The sequence below is a fragment of the Arachis ipaensis genome, chromosome B7, assembly GCF_059453495.1.
Source record: "Arachis ipaensis isolate K30076 ecotype BB chromosome B7, ASM5945349v1, whole genome shotgun sequence".
In the NCBI taxonomy this organism is placed as follows: Eukaryota; Viridiplantae; Streptophyta; class Magnoliopsida; order Fabales; family Fabaceae; genus Arachis; species Arachis ipaensis.
Genome location: NC_142442.1, coordinates 18801821 through 18815124, shown reverse-complemented (window position 1 = coordinate 18815124; position 13304 = coordinate 18801821). Strand labels below are relative to the sequence as shown.

General features: G+C 38.3%; 1 non-coding gene across 1 annotated transcript; it reads left to right on the top strand.

The window, feature by feature from the left end:
• The first annotated feature begins 1405 nt into the window (after nt 1-1405).
• LOC148550496 (small nucleolar RNA R71) lies at nt 1406-1513 on the top strand. Its single transcript, XR_015893467.1, has one exon. It is a non-coding gene; the product is annotated as a small nucleolar RNA R71 (small nucleolar RNA).
• Nucleotides 1514-13304: the final 11791 nt, after the last annotated feature.

Genomic DNA, 13304 nt, shown 5'->3' with positions numbered 1-13304 from the left:
CAAGGATGATAGATTCATCCATACACTTCCCAGTCTCTAGGATTATGAAATCAGCAGGGATGTAATGGTCTTTAACTTTTACCAAGACATCCTCTACAAGTCCATAAGCCTGTTTCTTTGAATTGTCTGCCATCTCCAATGAGATTCTTGCAGCTTGTACCTCAATGATCCCTAGCTTCTCCATTACAGAGAGAGGCATAAGGTTTATACTTGATCCCAGGTCACACAGAGCCTTCTCAAAGGTCATGGTGCCTATAGTACAAGGTATTGAGAACTTTCCAGGATCTTGTCTCTTCAGAGGTAATTGCTGCCTAGTCAAGTCATCCAGTTCTTTGATGAGCAATGGAGGTTCATCCTCCCAAGTCTCATTACCAAACAACCTGGAATTTAGCTTCATGATTGCTCCAAGGTACTTAGCAACTTACTCTTCAGTAACATCTTCATCCTCTTCAGAGGAAGAATACTAATCAGAGCCCATGAATGGCAAAAGTAATTTAATGGAATCTCTATGGTCTCAGTCTGAGCTTCAGATTCCCATGGTTCCTCATTAGGGAACTTCTTTGAGGTCAGTGGACGTCCATTGAGGTCTTCCTCAGTGGAGATTACTGCCTCTTCCTCCTCTCCAGGTTCGGCCATGTGAGACGTGTTTATGGCCTTGCACTCTCTCTTTGGATTCTCTTCTGTATTGCTTGGGAGAGTACTAGGAGGGAGTTCAGTAATTTTCTTACTCAGCTGACCCACTTGTGCCTCCAAATTTCTAATGGAGGATCTTGTTTCAGTCATAAAACTTTGAGTGGTTTTGATTAGATCAGAGACAATGGTTGCTAAATCAGAGTGGCTCTGCTTAGAATTCTCTATTTGTTGCTGAGAAGATGATGGAAAAGGCTTGCTATTGCTAAACCTATTTCTTCCACCATTATTATTGTTAAAAACCTTGTTGGGGTCTCTGTTGATCCTTCCATGAGAGATTTGGATGATTTCTCCACGAAGGATTATAGGTGTTTCCATAGGGTTCTCCCATGTAATTCACCTCTTTCATTGCTGGGTTCTCAGGATCATAAGCTTCTTCTTCAGAGGAAGCTTCCTTAGTACTGCCTGTTGCTGCTTGCATTTCAGACAGACTCTGAGAAATCATATTGACTTGTTGGGTCAATATTTTATTCTGAGCCAATATGGCATTCAGAGTATCAATCTCAAGACCTCCTTTCTTCTGAGTTGTCCCATTATTCACAGGATTCCTTTCAGAAGTGTACATGAATTGGTTATTTGCAACCATTTCAATGAGTTCTTGAGCTTCTGCAGGCGTCTTCTTCAGATGAAGAGATCCTCCAACAGAGCTATCCAATGACATCTTGGATAGTTCAGACAGACCATCATAGAAAATTCCTATGATGCTCCATTCAGAAAGCATGTCAGAAGGGCACCTTCTGATCAATTGCTTGTATCTTTCCCAAGCTTCATAGAGGGATTCACCTTCCTTCTGTCTGAAGGTTTGGACTTTCACTCTAAGCTTGCTCAATTTTTGAGGTGGAAAGAACTTTGCCAAGAAGGCATTGACTAGCTTTTCCCAAGAGTTCATGCTTTCTTTAGGTTGTGAATCCAACCATGTCCTAGCTCTGTCTCTTACAGCAAAAGGAAAAAGCATAAGTCTGTAGACTTCAGGGTCAACCCCATTGGTCTTGACAGTGTCACAGATTTGCAAGAATTCAGCTAAGAACTGATGAGGATCTTCCAATGGAAGTCCATGAAACTTGCAATTTTGTTGCATTAGAGAAACTAATTGAGGCTTAAGCTCAAAGTTGTTTGCTCCAATGGCAGGGATTGAGATGCTTCTCCCATAGAAGTCGGGAGTAGGTGCAGTAAAGTCACCAAGCACCTTCCTTACATTGTTGGCATTGTTGTTTTCGGCTGCCATGGTTTCTTCTTCTTTGAAAAGCTCTGTTAGGCCCTCTAAAGAGAGATGTTCTTTAGCTTCTCTTAGCTTTCTCTTCAAGGTCCTTTCAGGTTCAGGATTAGCTTGAAAAAGTATGTCTTTATCTTTGTTCCTGCTCATATGAAAGAGAAGAGAACAAGAAAGTAGGGAATCCTCTATGTCACAGTATAGAGATTCCTTGAGGTGTCAGAGGAAAAGAAGAATAGAAGGAGGAGGTAGATAGAAGAGAATTCGAACATATAAAGAAAGAGGGAGTTTGAATTGCACCTTGAGGAAGAGTGTTAGTCCTTTAAATAGAAGGATGTGAGAAGAGGGGAAGAATTTTCGAAATTAAAGTAAAAGATTTTGAAATAATTAAAAAGAAATTTTGAAAATTTGATTGATGATTTTCGAAAATTAAGATTGGGAAAGAAATTAAGTGATTTTTGAAAAAGATTTTGAAATTAGAAATAAAAAAGATATGATTGAGAGTTAATTTTGAAAAAGATGTGATTGAGAAGATATGATTGAGAAGATATGATTGAAAATCAATTTAGAAAAAGAAAGTTTTTAAAATTAAAGTTGATTACTTGACTAACAAGAAATTAAAAGATATGATTCTTAAAATTTAAAATTTGATCATTTCTTAATAGGCAAGTAACGACTTGAAAATTTTGAAGTAAATCTTTAATTATAACATGGATTTTCGAAAATAAAAAAATGGAAAGAAATTGATTTTGAAGAGATATGATTGAAAAGATGTGATTTGAAAAAGATTTGATTTTGAAAAATTATGAAGATTTGAAAAAAAATCTAAATTAAAAACAAAATCTTCCCTCTAGTGTCATCCTGGCGTTAAACGCCCAAAACTCTACCTTTTTGGGCGTTAAACGCCCAGCCAGGTACCTTGGCTGGCATTTAAACGCCAGTTTTCCTTCTTCACTGGGCGTTTTGAACGCCCAGCTTTTTCTGTTTGATTCCTCTGCTGAATGTTCTGAATCTTCAATTCTCTGTATTATTGACTTGAAAAGACACGATTTTAAAAATATTTTTGAATTTTTAATGATGAGAAACAATCAAAATACAACTAATCTTAGGAAACTCAAATCAAACAATGCATGCAGGACACCAAACTTAAAAATTTTCATATAAGAGACACTAACAAATTGAGAATGCATATGAGAAACAACAAAACACACAAAACAAGAGAATTTAAAGATCAGAGCACTGAAATCATCAAGAACAACTTGAAGATCAATGAAGAACATATTGCATGTATTCGAAAAAATACAAGAAGAATAAAAACATGCAATTGACACCAAACTTAAAAATTGATACTAGACTCAAACAAGAAACATAAAATATTTTTGATTTTTATGGTTTTATAAATTTTTTTGTGATTTTCGAAACTTATATGGAAAAAGAAAATAAAGAGAAGCAAAATTTTTAATGAGAATTCCAGGAATCATGCAATGTTAATCTAAAGCTTCAGTCTAAAAAGATTAGACATGTTTGGCCAAGCTTCAGCAGGACATTACATTCAGCAGCTAAATTGATGAGAATCAATCAGCTTTTGTGATGCTAAGAACATCACCTTGAAACTCTAGAATTCATTCTTAAAAATTTTGAAAAGTACCTAATCTAAGCAACAAGATGAACCGTCAATTGTCTAAACTCGAACAATCCCCGGCAACGGCGCCAAAAACTTGGTATACAAAATTGTGATCATCAATGGCGCCATCATCATGGTACGCACAATTGTAATCTCAACTCTTTATCACAACTCTGCACAACTAACCAGCAAGTGCACTGGGTCGTCCAAGTAATAAACCTTACGTGAGTAAGGGTCGATCCCACGGAGATTGTCGGCTTGAAGCAAGCTATGGTCACCTTGTAAATCTCAGTCACGCGGATTCAAATGGTTATGGAGAATTGATAATTAAAAGATAAATAAAACATAAAATAAAGATAGAGATACTTATGTAATTCTTCGGTTGGAATTTCAGATAAGCATATGAAGATGCTTTATTCCTCCTGAACCTCTGCTTTTCTATTGCCTTCTTCCAATCATTCATACTCCTTTCCATGGCAAGCTTTATGTTGGGCATCACCGTTGTCAATGGCTACTTCCCATCCTCTCAGTGAAAATGTTTCAAATGCGCTGTCACCGCACGGCTAATCATCTGTCGGTTCTCGATCATGTCGGAATAGGATCCATTGATCCTTTTGCGTCTGTCACACGCCCCACAATCGCGAGTTTGAAGCTCGTCACAGTCATCCCTTCCCAGATCCTACTCGGAATACCAAAGACAAGGTTTAGACGTTCCGGATCTCAGGAATGGCCGCCAATAATTCTAGCCTATACCACAAAGGTTCTAATCTTAGATCAGAAACCCAAGAGATACGCATTCAAGCCATTGCTAGTAGAACAGAGGTGGTTGTCAGGCACATGTTCATAGGTGAGAATGATGATGAGTGTCATGGATCATCACATCCATCAAGTTGAAGAACAAATGAATATCTTGGAGAAGAAATAGACTTAAGTTGAATAGAAAAACAATAGTACTTTGTATTAATTCTTGAAGAACAGCAGAGCTCTACACCTTAATCTATGGTGTGTAGAAACTCCACCGTTGAAAATACATAAGAACAAGGTCTAGGCATGGCCGAATGGCCAGCCTCCAAACGTGTCTAAGATAGCATAAGGCTTCTCAAAGATCCATAGTATGAGTAAAAGATCAAAATACAATAGCAAAAGGTCCTATTTATAGAAAACTAGTAGCCTAGGGTTACAGAAATAGGTAATTAATGCAGAAATCTTCTTTCGGGCCCACTTGGTGTATGCTTGGGCTGAGCATTGAAGCTTCCATGTGTAGAGACTTTTCTTGGAGTTAAACGCAAGCTTTTGTGCCAGTTTTGGAGTTAAACGCCAGAATTCTTGAGCTGACTTGGAACACCGGTTTGGGTCATCAAATCTCGGGCAAAGTGATGACAAGTCATCTTAGCCTAGTTTCACTAGTCTTTTTCTTTTGTTTTCAAATGAATTATGCACTTTCTTGAGCCATAAGCAAGCCAATTGGGTAGATTTTCATGCTTCCTTTGATTTAATCAACCATAGATGAATTAATGCAATTTCATGAAGTTTTATGCTATAATTGTCACATATTATGAAAGAATGAATATCTCATGATTTTGAGCATAGCTTTGATGTGTTTGGTTGATTAATGATAGGTGAAGAAAGCTTGGAGAAAGGTTGAAGCAAGAAGGAATGGCTAGGAGGAAGAGAGGACAAAAAGTTTGAGCAAAAGTTTGCCTCAAACTTTAGCTCAAACTTTTGGAATAAGTGAAAACGAACCAGGGAGCAAAAAGCTTAACCAAAAGTTTGCCTCAAACTTTTGCGCAAACTTTTGGGCAAAAAGCTTGAGCAAAAGTTTGCCTCAAACTTTTTGGCAAACTTTTGGGAGAAAAGCTTGAGCCAACGTTTGCCTCAAACTTTTTGGAAAACGTTGGCATCACAAATCAACACCCTGGAGAGCAAAAGTTTGCGCCAACGTTTGCCTCAAACGTTTTGGCAAACGTTGGCGCCATGAGTGTGCAAGGGGGAGCCAACGTTTGAGCAAAAGTTTGACCCCAAACTTTGGCTCAAACGTTGGTAGCAGCAAGGATGGGGTGGCTGATATGAAAAGTTTGAGTAAAAGTTTGCCTCAAATTTTTACTCAAACTTTTACTCAAGCTTTTATAATTCCCAACCCGGTTCACTTCGGTTCTTTTTCCAACTCCGAGAGCAATCAACCAAGGCCTCTATCAACCCAATTCCATTAAGAGCAAAGGCCCAATCCAAGGCTTGAAGACCATTTGAAGAAAGTGTATAAATAGATTAGGATTTAAGTTTCTAGGGGAGCTTTCTTTTCGGTTTTGATTTAGTAGTTTTGTAGAGAGCTCACTTTTACATTTTGGCATTGTTGCTTGAATTCAAGAGAATTTGGGGAGGAGAATTGATCTCTCTTCTTTCTTGTTTTTGCTTGAATACTCTTTACTTTTCTTGCTTCGGATCTTGGATGGAGAATTGAAGAAATTCTATTTCAATCTCAACTTGGGATCTTGTTTAATTTTACTGCACAATTGAATTTCAATTTCTGATAATTGCTTCTTCTTCTACTTTCTCTGCAATTTACATTTCCTTTGCAATTGCTCTTGTTGGATCTAGGAAGGCATTGAGATCTAGACTTGGTTATCTAGTCTCTTGAGTCCTGAGATCTGGATTTCACATTTTCGATTCTCTGTTTAACACTTTTCAAGCCCATTTACAATTCTGTTTTAGATCCGATTCAATTCAAGTCATTTTCTACTCTTCTGATTGTTGAATTTTACTTTTCATTATTTAATTTCTGCAAATCCAATTCCCAATTCCCTTTACAGTTCAAGCCATTTACATTTCTTGCACTTTAAGATTCCGTAATTTACATTTCTTGCGTTCTAAGTTTCTGCCATTTAATTTCTTGCTCTTTAAGATTCAGCACTCTAATTCCTGTTCTCTTTAATTTCATGCAAATTTCCCATTCCCTTTACTTTCTGTGCAATTTAAATTTTGTTGATCACAAATCTCTCAACCAAATCATGATTCGCTTGACTAAATCAACCACTAAATTAAAATTGCTCAATCCTTCAATCCCTGTGGGATCGACCTCACTCCCGTGAGTTTTTATTACTTGATGCGACCCGGTGCACTTGCCGGTGAGTTTTGTGTCGGATCGTTTTTCGCACATCAAGTTTTTGGCGCCGTTGCCGGGGATTGATCAGATTGACAATGATTAAGTGAAGTGGAGATCTAGATCAAGCACTTTTTCTTTTCTGTTTCTTTAACTTTTGACTAACACGCTAACTGTTTGAATTTTTGCCTAAGCTAACTAATATTTCACTTCAGCCATGGATTGAAGTGTTATTGCTTTTTTGGTATTGTGTGATTCTTGTGTTTTGCTTGTATGTCAGATGCAAGAAGAGAGATCCCTACCTTTCATGAAACTGACGAAAGAATCCTCCGAAGGCTAAGAAGAGAAGCAAGAGAAAAAAATGTTGCTGGAGAGGAAGAATCAGATGAAGAATATCATGAATTGGAGGAACACTCAACAAATCCAACAAATCCACCAGTGAGAATGGCCAACAACAATGGTCAACCCCAGAGGAGAGTCTTGGCTTCATATACATTTGCTAATCCAAGGCATTGTGGGAGTAGCATCCTTACCCCAAATGTCGATGCAAATAACTTTGAATTGAAGCCCCAACTCATCACCTTGGTGCAGAACAACTGTTCCTAAGGAGGAGGCCCCTTGGAAGATCCAAACCAGCACCTATCCACCTTCCTGAGGATATGTAACACAGTGAAGACCAATGGTGTGCATCCTGACAGTTACAAATTGCTGCTCTTTCCATTTTCCCTCAAAGACAAAGCCACTCAATGGTTGGAGTCATTTCCAAGAGATAGCATCAACAATTGGAAAGATCTAGTGAGCAAATTCCTTGCTAAATTTTACCCGCCTCAGAGGATTATTAGATTGAAGACCGAAGTACAAACATTCACACAGATGGATGTTGAACCTCTCTATGAGGCATGGGAGAGATACAAGGCTCTAATCAGGAAGTGCCCTCCTGAGATGTTTAATGAATGGGATAAACTCCAAAATTTCTATGAAGGACTGACAATGAAAGCTCAAGAGGCACTTGACTATTCCGCAGGAGGCTCGATGCAACTTATGAAGACAGCTGAAGAAGCTCAGAACCTCATTGATATGGTGGCAAACAATCAATACTTCTTTGCTCATCAGAGACAACGCCAACCATCACTAAAGAAAGGAGTGTTAGAAATGGAAGGGGTGGACACCATCCTAGCTCAAAACAAGATAATGCAGCAGCAGATTCAAGAACATTTCGAGAAGATGGCTAAAAAGATTGATAGTTTACAAGTTGCAGCAGTGAATACAAGCCAACCATCAACCACATGGGGACAAAATGAAGAAAACCAAGAAAATCAGCAACAGGAACAACCTCAATATGTGCACAACCAAGGCTCAGGCCAAAATGAGGTTTATGGTGACACCTACAATCCATCCTGGAAGAACCATCCAAATCTCAGATGGGGAGATAACCACACCCACAGCCAGCAACCGTGGCAGAAAAACTCAAACCAAAACAACTCAAGAAACACAACTTACTCAAACCACGACCAGCAAAACACTAATAATAATAAATACAAGAAACCACAAAATACATATCAACCACCCCACCACAATCCACAAACTCATCAAAATAGCATTTCCGCACCAACATCTAACCCCCAAAACTACCACACTACCCCTACAAATAACTTCCAGCAACCACATTCCACCCCCATCATACCACCAATAGACCATCATGAAAGTAGAATTTCAAGTCTTGAGGCATCCATACAAGCAATTGCTCAGTCCACTCAAAGCTTGGTCAAAGTGCAAGAGAGAAATGAAGCTACCATGAAGAGCCTTGAACGACAAGTGGGACAATTGGCCAAACAAGCTGAACGGCCGACCAATGTTCTCCCAAGTGATACAATCTCCAATCCAAAGGACAAAAGAAAAGCTACAAAGTGGGAGGAGTGCAAAGCAATCATAGTGGGAAGTGAAAAGACTAGGGAGAAGGAAGCCATCAATCAAGAAGAACACAACAGAGAAGTTCCACAAGAAGAGACAGAAGAGAGAAGTGAAGAGGAGATAAAGACCAAGAATGCAAAAAGCTCAAAGAAAGATGAGGACATCCTTGAAACACAGCTACAAGAGAAGAAGGAAGGGGTGAAGCCAGATGTCCCCAAACTTTCGTACCCTCAGAGGTTCAAAAAAGAAAACGAGGATAAGCAATACTCAAAATTCCTGGATATATTCAAGACTCTCAGCATCAATATTCCTTTCTTAGAAGCACTTGAACAGATGCCATTATATGCCAAATTTATGAAAGAAGTACTCACAAAGAAAAGATCCCTGAAGGAAGGACAGATTGTTGAGATGACAAAGGAATGTAGTGCTATCCTCCAAAGAGAGTTGCCAGAGAAGAAAGATGATCCTGGGAGTTTTTACATACCTTGCACCATAGGAAACATAACAATTGAGAAGTCATTTTGTGACCTCGGTGCAGGAATAAACTTGATGCCTTTGTCTCTAATGAAGAAACTTCAAATTTCTGAGCTGAAGTCCACACGAATAGTTCTCCAAATGGCTGACAAATCCATTAAGCAAGCACTGGGAGTTGTGGAGAATGTGTTGGTAAAAGTGGGAAAATTCTTTCTCCCAGCTGATTTTGTCATCCTGGATATGGATGAAGACCCTAACACTCCCATCATCCTGGGGAGGCCTTTCCTGGTTACGGGCAGAGCATTGATAGATGTTGAAAAAGGAGAATTGTTGTTAAGAGTGCATGATGAGCACCTAGCATTCCATGTTTTTAAAATCCTGCATGAGCCCACTCAACAAGAAGATTGTATGAAGGATAAGGCCAAGGATCAAAGTTTGAAGGAGGTAGTCAATGAGTTAGCTCCAAGACTTCCAAATCCATACTTGAAAGAAGTAGAGATGGTGCAACAGACCAAAGAAATCAAGGAGGAACTAGATCCAAAACCTCCAGATGAGAAATTCAACATCTCAGATAAGGAACCACCAAGGCAGGGAGTATCTTTTGAGAAAGAAAAGAAGAAGAGGCCAAGAGGGTGGAGAAACAAGAAAATCCCCACTGAAGGCTTTTCACCAGGGGATAAAGTAGTGTTAAACACCCAACCAATGAAGGTGTCCCCACAATCATCTGAATGCTATACTGTGAACCGGATCCTTTCACTTGAACACCTAGAGATCATCAAAGAGGAGACCGGAAGAAAGTTCACAGTAAGAGGAGAAAAGCTGAGGCACTATGACTTTCAACCTCCATGATCAAAAGAACAAGATGTCAAGCTAGTGACATTAAAAGAGCGCTTGTTGGGAGGCAACCCAACTTGAGGTAATTTTCTTTTCATAGCTTTTTCAATAAAAATGTTGAATAATTAAGTATGTATTGCAAGGAGCTAAGTTTGGTGTTGCACACCAAAATAATTTAAGGGAGAATGAAGGATTCTAAGTTTGGTGTTCCACCAGTTAATGTTAGCTCCAAGCAATCAGACAAATTATTCAACCAGTTAATTGCTTTTTTTTTGTTTTGGTTCCATAACCTTTAGCAAGGCCAAAAGAATTAATAAATGTACAACCTGTTGCATTAGAGACAGTGGCAAGGAATTAAGTTTGGTGTTCCCACACCAAATTAAATCCAAAATCCACACTCAATTCATGCATACTAACCAGTCAATTAAGGGCTTGAGAAGCAAGAAACTTTTGAGAATTGTGCAGGGAACGAACCACCCTTTGAAGACATTATGCATCATGACTCAAAAGGGGCACAACAGAAGGAAGAACAAAAGAACTGCAAACCAATAGGTTGTATTTATACTTAACTTCAACTGTTGAGAGATGCTATGATTTATATCTTGCTAAAGTGTTCATCTAGTACAAGTAGAATCAATTTTCTTAAAATAAGCAAGCTAGTCTAAGTGTGTGCTTGTGTGTTTACTTTCACTTAACAAAAAGCATGCTTTGTCCCCTGCAATTTCAATTCAATAAAAGAAATGTTTGAATGTGAAGTAAGATAGTTCTCTGTTAGATAGAAGTACAATAAAAGTAAGTGGTGGTATGCGTGTGTGATTGTATGATAGCTCACTTTTAGTAAATAAAAGAACTAGGATGTTTCCTTCTAAGTATAAAGTGGCCTACTGTCTATGAATCTCAATCAAATAAAAATCCTTGGTTAGAAAGAAAAACAAAAAGAAAGAAAAAAGAGGAGAAAAAGAAATAGCCAAAGAGTGGCAGAACAAAAGAAAACAAAAAGAAACAAAGCTGGACACCAATAGCTTGAACCTTAGAATATATGCCTGTGGTGTCTTTGTATTAGGATCTGCTTGGACTACTAAGCTCTTTGGAGTGCATCAACACTCGGTGACTTGGGTTAACTAACCCGGGATCATCAGCTGAAAGTCCACTATCAAGAGCAACCTAACTACAAGGCATTTAGTAGCCCAAAGAGGTGCTGGGCATCAATGTTTTAAGAAGGAATGTGAGCCAAGTGTCTATAGTGAATAATGTGTCAAGTATAAAGAAAAGAAAATGAACTTGCTACACATGACACTCAAATAAAGCTTATGAACAAAATAATAGCCAAGGATAAAGGAATAATGAGAGGTCATAGCAGTATGTTACTTGAAGCTTGAAGGAGACTTTCTAGGCTTAAGAGTCAATAAGAAGTGAGTGTTTACATATCCACATAAAACCCCATGAACTACCAATAACACTCTACTAGCATGAACATCCTCTTCCATTTCATTCTTTCTTCTCAATAAATCTTTTCTTGCTTGGGGACAAGCAAGCTTTAAGTTTGGTGTTGTGATGACAAGTCATCTTAGCCTAGTTTCACTAGTCTTTTTCTTTTGTTTTCAAATGAATTATGCACTTTCTTGAGCCATAAGCAAGCCAATTGGGTAGATTTTCATGCTTTCTTTGATTTAATCAACCATAGATGAATTAATGCAATTTCATGAGGTTTTATGGTATAATTGTCACATATTATGAAAGAATGAATATCTCATGATTTTGAGCATAGCTTTGATGTGTTTGGTTGATTAATGATAGGTGTAGAAAGCTTGGAGAAAGGTTGAAGCAAGAAGGAATGGCTAGGAGGAAGAGAGGACAAAAAGTTTGAGCAAAAGTTTGCCTCAAACTTTAGCTCAAACTTTTGGAATAAGTGAAAACGAACCAGGGAGCAAAAAGCTTAACCAAAAGTTTGCCTCAAACTTTTGCGCAAACTTTTGGGCAAAAAGCTTGAGCAAAAGTTTGCCTCAAACTTTTTGGCAAACTTTTGGGAGAAAAGCTTGAGCCAACGTTTGCCTCAAACTTTTTGGCAAACGTTGGCATCACAAATCAACACCCTGGAGAGCAAAAGTTTGCGCCAACGTTTGCCTCAAACTTTTTGGCAAACGTTGGCGCCATGAACAACACACCCTGGAGAGCAAAAGTTTGTGCCAACGTTTGCCTCAAACTTTTTGGAAAACGTTGGCGCCATGAGTGTGCAAGGGGGAGCCAACGTTTGAGCAAAAGTTTGACCCCAAACTTTGGCTCAAACGTTGGTAGCAGCAAGGATGGGGTGGCTGATATGAAAAGTTTGAGTAAAAGTTTGCCTCAAACTTTTACTCAAACTTTTACTCAAGCTTTTATAATTCCCAACCTGGTTCACTTCGGTTCTTTTTCCAACTCCAAGAACAATCAACCAAGGCCTCTATCAACCCAATTCCATCAAGAGCAAAGGTCCAATCCAAGGCTTGAAGACCATTTGAAGAAAGTGTATAAATAGATTAGGATTTAAGTTTCTAGGGGAGCTTTCTTTTCGGTTTTGATTTAGTAGTTTTGTAGAGAGCTCACTTTTACATTTTGGCATTGTTGCTTGAATTCAAGAGAATTTGGGGAGGAGAATTGATCTCTCTTCTTCCTTGTTTTTTCTTGAATACTCTTTACTTTTCTTGCTTCGGATCTTGGGTGGAGAATTGAAGAAATTCTGTTTCAATCTCAACTTGGGATCTTGTTTAATTTTACTGCACAATTGAATTTCAATTTCTGATAATTGCTTCTTCTTCTACTTTCTCTGCAATTTACATTTCCTTTGCAATTGCTCTTGTTGGATCTAGGAAGGCATTGAGATCTAGACTTGGTTATCTAGTCTCTTGAGTCCTGAGATCTGGATTTCACATTTTCGATTCTCTGTTTAACACTTTTCAAGCCCATTTACAATTCTGTTTTAGATCCGATTCAATTCAAGTCATTTTCTACTCTTCTGATTGTTGAATTTTACTTTTCATTGTTTAATTTCTGCAAATCCAATTCCCAATTCCCTTTACAGTTCAAGCCATTTACATTTGTTGCACTTTAAGATTCCGCAATTTACATTTCTTGCGTTCTAAGTTTCTGCCATTTAATTTCTTGCTCTTTAAGATTCAGCACTCTAATTCCTGTTCTCTTTAATTTCATGCAAATTTCCCATTCCCTTTACTTTCTGTGCAATTTAAATTTTGTTGATCACAAATCTCTCAACCAAATCATGATTCGCTTGACTAAATCAACCACTAAACTAAAATTGCTCAATCCTTCAATCCCTGTGGGATCGACCTCACTCCCGTGAGTTTTTATTACTTGATGCGACCCGGTGCACTTGCCGGTGAGTTTTGTGTCGGATCGTTTTCCGCACATCACAAAGTATAGACTATTATATATTGCTGGAAATCCCAGAATGTCTACTTTCCAACGCA